Here is a 6524-nt window from a genome sequence, read left to right on the forward strand (position 1 = left end):
GACTACGGCAGCGGTACTGGATATTAATAGTTATCGCCAAGCCAATATGGCAGTCTAAAAAATAGGACGAATGCTGCTGTTGATTAGCTGCAAGAGGCCATCGCCTCTAGCTAGCTATGTGACACACGAATCTGTGTCCATTATAACCTTCGAACAAGGGTGGTCAGCCGCTTCCCCTTGCTGGTCTGGCATCTCCAGACTTGGGGCTAATCAACGGCAGCATTCGTCCTATTTTTTTGGACTGCCATGTTGGCTTGGCGATAACTATTAAATTCCTTACTTGTTCGTCTAATATGGAAGTCAACATGGAAGGAAAAAGAAAGAGGAGGCAAGAGGGAGAAGAGAAGGGAAAATGTAAAGGAAAAAGAGCAAACGATATTGTTTAAAAATTATAGAAAAACGTTGGAAAATATTGTTTAGCCCCAGGTCAGTCACGATTTAGTAAACCTGTAACGAAAAGCATCCCAACCGTGACTATCCCATCTTTCATACAAATCTAATTTAATGTCTACGTTCTCATCATCCATCTTGAAGATTGTATTTGAAGGATATTTGACTGTTATTTATAGTAGTTTAAAAGATTGTATTAGTTGAAGATGCATACCTACGAATTTGTAAAATAAAAAATTCATAATACTATTCGGTGTAGCTGTGCCGTAGTAGGTTCTTATGCCCTCGCAATTAAAATTTGGTATTGGGTCTCTTTTGTTAGCCCATTCAATTTCTGTGCCAAATTTTGCTGTGATGTATGCTGTTTAAATGAGCTTTTGAAGTTTTTGCTAGTCGTGTGAATAAGTTGCACGAAGTGCTACTCTTTCTTGACTCATCCTTTATCTGCTTTGTGTTACCTCAAAATTTTCTCACGTTTGGTGTCATTCTGTAACTTGATATTTGACTATCTTGTTGTGAGCATTTGTTTTATCCGGGATAATATAATTAGTAATACACAAAATGTGTCCTTCTCTATTTTTAAAAACAAAAATAGTATGATTTGATGTGAAAGAAATTTAATTGAAATTTGTAACAGATTGAGTGTCTCCATACATGCGCACTCATTGTTTCGCGATAGTGTTAAATGGTATAATGAGGTATGTTAATATGAGGTGATACTGTGGCAATGGATAGTATCCATATCTTGAGGAATAATAATAAACGATCCCATAATTGCTTGTAACAGTTATGAGATCGCTGTTATAGAGTTGTATTGCATAATAGTGGGTAATGTAAGATAAAGTGAGGATCTTTTCTGTTTGGCTGCACTTTTTGAAATTTTAAAAGTTAAGTGAAAATTTTCAAATTTCGTGTATTGATGTAATTTTTCATGCTGTTGAATCTCAGAGCTTAATTCACTTGTTCCAGAAAACTATTTAAAAAATTACAGAGGTTTAAAGTTTGATCATTTTTCCCAGCCAGAAACCAGGATTTGGACGCTGTCATTTTGTGCGTAACTGCAATCATAAGACGCCAAAAGAATAATGTCGACATTGCAACGATAGCACGTGTTTTAAGCCGTTAATAAGCGAAAAATTACCAAAAAAGAGTAAACACATATTTTGTAGTTTTTAGCATTCGAGAGGTGGATATCGAAAATGCAATGTGAAACATCCAAAAACAGCAGCAAATGGCTACAAGCAGAAAAACACAGCATAAAATATCAGTTTCTAAACACACGTAAACAAGAGTTCCTACGCTTGGTTTGTTACTGTGCAAACAGGCACCAACATGTCTGTGGCTTTCACTTGGCTAAGATTACCCAACATTTGCAAACTTTAAAAGCTATAAGCTGTTTATTTATTGATTTATGGCGAAAATGAATTCTATGTCAATAATTGGCATACAAAACTACATCAATACACTAAATCTGAAATCAACTGGAACAATTAAAAGAAATTATTTCCTTCTTTTGAAGAACAGATTTGTTTGTTTACCACACCTGATATCAGTTATAAATTTGTTACGTTGAAATTTTTTTTTTTTTTTTGTTATCTTGTAACTGGCTTTAGACAGTCTCTTTAACTAAGATGGTTAACTATCAATGATCTTGTCTACATATCTCTAAATAATTACAGCCAATCATTATAAAAAAAAACAGAACGTTCCTTATGTACTTTGTTATTCCGTGTTGAGTTCAAATCGTTCTTCAGGCAACCACGGCAATAGATTTCGCGACATCTATAATTTCAACCACACAATCTGAAATATTTTAAAGAAAGCTTCTATCTACACTGTAGTAGTGATAAGATGCAGAGAAACAACACTTAAAAGAATCTGTAAAATACGATTTTACTAACATTTGACCTAATTGTTTCCATCAATATGCAAACGCCCTTTACAATATGGGTAACTCAAAAATCTCACAGATAATTTAATATTGAATGGCTTCCCATGAAATTTAATGTTATTACGGTAACAAAAATAACCTATCAAAATCTGTCAATAATCATATATTTTTTTTTTATCTAAAATTAATATAAAATAATATATTCTCAGTTAGACATTAGTACAAGAACAATCAATATCTTCTCAGTTAAATAGTAGTAATGAGCAAGGTAATATTTTTAGCATTTAATTATTAGTAAATGAACATGTATATAAGTTGAGAAGCCACGTGGTAAGGTCACTCATCCAAACATCTAAAGCAGTAAACATTCTCAGTTAGAATCTATACATTCTAGTATCAATTCACAAACTCGGTTGTCGAATCAAAGACATGTTCATGAATAGACAAAATAAACATTCAAATAATGTTACAATTCTAATTTTCGAATATTCTGAAGCAGCTTCTATTAAATCATTGATATTTTCGGATTTTGCTTGCTTATCAGTTGTAGAAGAAAGGCAAACATCTTTTTTATTAAGTTGCATTGTCTACAAAATCTCACATATGGATGCAGTCCTCAGATTATAACAATTTATGCATAAATATATGAGTCATATATAAAGTTTCCAAACTTTCTTTAGTATCTTACATTGATTTTTATATAATGGTTCCAGTAGAACAAAAAGAAGAACGAAGACGTTGTCAACAGATACATCCTGGTACAAGAGCAATGCAGATAACACACTAAATGATAAAATAATATCACAAGTATAGTCACTTAACATCCTAAGCAATCGCTACCAACTTACATACGAGAGGGTACTGTAAAGTGCCTGGTTTGGGGTGAAAGTTAAAATACAGAAGGATCAGTTAATTATGATTGTATTCAACATATACCCCTTGCTAATTTACACACTTTTTGCAGCGGTACTTCATTTTTTTCTAAGCCCTGAAAAAGAACTCGGAAGGTCGGGCCTTTTTCTAGGAACAACTTCTTACAAAAGCTTTTCCTTGGGCATCAACTTCTGCTCCACATAACTAACTACTACAGACATTTGACAAGTAATCTATCCTCAGACTATATAACTTCGTCATCACAGCACACGCACACACGCACACACACACACACATAAAAAACTAATCAAAAACATTATACGTGTCACAAGTATAATTCATGGATTTAACTAGCTGTAACACAGTAAAACTGATGATCACCGCTTCTTCTTCTATCCAGAAAAAATACTGCATTCCTCTAATTAACTAAAAAACACAAATACGAGATATCAGGTCTTTAAGGAAAGAGAAAACACAATGTGATCTGATCCGCCTTTATTCTCATTATTGTGCGCACACATGACAAAGTGCAAGATCACGGCTATAAAGCAACGGGTCTGTATGGAAAGTGAAGAAAAACAACATTGTGTAACATAATCTGTCTTCTTTCTCACTATCATATGCATACCAAGTATAAGAATGGTGAAATTACAGCTCAAACACTGGGGTGCTGTCCTATCTCATGATCATCAAAATCTTCAAAAATTTCCTCTGAACACAACTTTTGGAAGCATGTAACAGAATGTCCCATCTATTTCCCACAGGAAAGGTGTTGGTACAATCTTTACTGTTGACTCATCTGTCAGCTAAATATATCTTTATGCAGCAGTGTCTACTCTACATAAGCCTACGGGTAGGTGAGTCACAGACGTTGGAAGAAAATAGTACTGGCCAGCTTTCTTGTCAATGTCGCAGGTTAAGACCAAGAGCAGATAACTTTTGTTGCTTCTCCTCATAAAAGGGGAGCTAACTCTGAAAAACTCGCTAACGAAAATTCTGAAGACTAAACAATTTTATTACTTTGAAAAGATTTATTTCTATATTACTCTTTTACTTGTTTCAGTCATATGACTGCTACTATGCTGGAGCTCCACCTGTGATCGAATAAATCGACCCCAGGACTTCTTATTTGTAAGCCTTGTACTTATTTTATCGGTTGTTAAGTGATGGTGGTGGTGGTGGGTGACAAACACAGACACAAATAGCGAACACACACACACACACATACACACACACATACACTATACAAGAAATTAAAAACGAATGAAACTGAAAATAGGTGTCGAGTCTTCTCTCTCTCGTTTTCCTTTTCTTTCTCCTTCTCCCTCTCTCTCTCACACACACACACATTCACACACACATACACACACACATGCACACAGTTTCTCTTTGGAAGATATCAGATGTGCTTGGCCATGAGGAAGGATAGTTTCTAACAGGTTTCAAGTGCCTATAGCACACCGTACGTCTCGATGGCACCACAACGAAAACTCCATCAAGAGTTGAAGCGCCACACTACAAGTATACGAGTGTGAACAAGCTTGTTTATGCGTATGTGAGAACATATACGTGTGCGCGTGTATGTATGTGCTTGAGCAAGGCCTATAAGAGGCAGAGTTCAGCCCATAAGTTGAAACAGTACCTAGGAGGAGATCATAAATATCCGATGAGCTCCTACTTCACCAAATCCTCACAGCTCTCTTAAATTTTGAGAGTGCTCACTCTTCGAGTGGCCTGAAGGCACTCTTGTTCCAACTTGAAAAACCTCTCTCGGAGACCCTGTGTACGAGTGTGTCTGTATGTGTGAGTGTTTCTGTATTGGTTTATGCATGCATGAATGTGTGAGTGTATGCATGAATGTATGTGCAGATAAGTTTATGTGTGAACGCACATGAATATATATGTATGTTAGTGTATGCGTGTGCATATGCAAGTAACTGTGTATGTGTGATATGTATGATGTATGTGTATGTAATGACAGTTGCAGTAAAGATTATAAAAACACATTGATTTTTCTATATACTTTAAACAAAACCGGTGTCGTTGATTAGTATTCAATAAACAGTAATAATACTTAGTTGCTATATAACGCAGTTGTAAATTAAGCATTTACCGTAGTGGACAGCTAAATTTACATATTATTGCTTTTAAAGGCTAATCACTTATTAATATATGTTTCGTACACAACAACGTAAATCAGAATGAATGAAATAAATTTAAATATTAGAAAACCTAACTAGGCTTTGAAGGAGGTCACAGCTAGAAAACTTTTGATCATAGATCTGCCACATCATGGTTGACCTGGGACTAAACACTAACAGCTGCCATCGTTTTAAAAGATCAGAGAATGATTTTTTTTAAATATTGCAAAGACCTCGAACAAAAAGGAGAGATTATATGGTGTCCTTTTTTTTTTTTAAGGCTTAGACAGAGAAAGAAGGACAGTACCCTGAACCCTTTTTGTTACTAGGACTCTGAGACTGATGGGAAGAAGGAAAGAAGTTATTTCCAGATCAGATGCCAGGTTTAAATACTTGTATCATAGAGAACTCTGCTAACGTCACTCAAGATCTAGGAAGTGGTGTTAAACCGGGTGACAGGTGGCGTGTACCAACCAAAATAATCCTCTCTACTATAGGGATAAGGCCGGACATTTTTATTGTTTATTTATTTATTTATTTTGGCGGAAGGGGTCAGTCGATTGCATCGACCCCAGTGCTCGACTAGTTCTTATTTTACCGACTCCAAAAGAATGAAAGACAAAGACGACCGCGGCGAAATTTGAACTCAGAACCTAAAACGGTAATAAATGCGTTCAGAAATTTTGGTGGAAGGGATAAGTTGATATCATCGACCCCAGTGCTTGATTGGTAACACATTTTATCGACCCCGAAAAGATGAAAAGCTAAATTGACCTCGACGACATTTATCAACCAAAATAATCCTTTCTACTAGAAGCACAAGGTCTGAAATTTTAGGGGAGGGTTAATTCGATTATATCGATCACAGTACTCAACTGGTACTTGTTTTATCGACCCCGAAAGGATGAAAGGCAAAAGCGATCACGGCGGAATTTGAATTCAGTGTAAAGACGGACGAAATATCGCTAAGCATTTTCTCCAGGGTCCTAACGATTCTACCAGCTCGCCGCCTTTTACCAACCAAAAATAATATTTTCAATTTTTGGCACAAGGTCAACAATTTTCGAGAAGGGGATAAATCGATTATATCGATCCCAGTTGCCGACAAAAGGCGACAAGCCCTTTGCCAACAAAAATAATAACATATATTTTAACATTATTTACATTATTTACATTTGACGGATATTCGTCCTCATCTTGTTTGTTGTTAACACAACGTTTCGGCTGAT

This window comes from Octopus bimaculoides, chromosome 3 (genome assembly GCF_001194135.2).
Source record: "Octopus bimaculoides isolate UCB-OBI-ISO-001 chromosome 3, ASM119413v2, whole genome shotgun sequence".
In the NCBI taxonomy this organism is placed as follows: domain Eukaryota; kingdom Metazoa; phylum Mollusca; class Cephalopoda; order Octopoda; family Octopodidae; genus Octopus; species Octopus bimaculoides.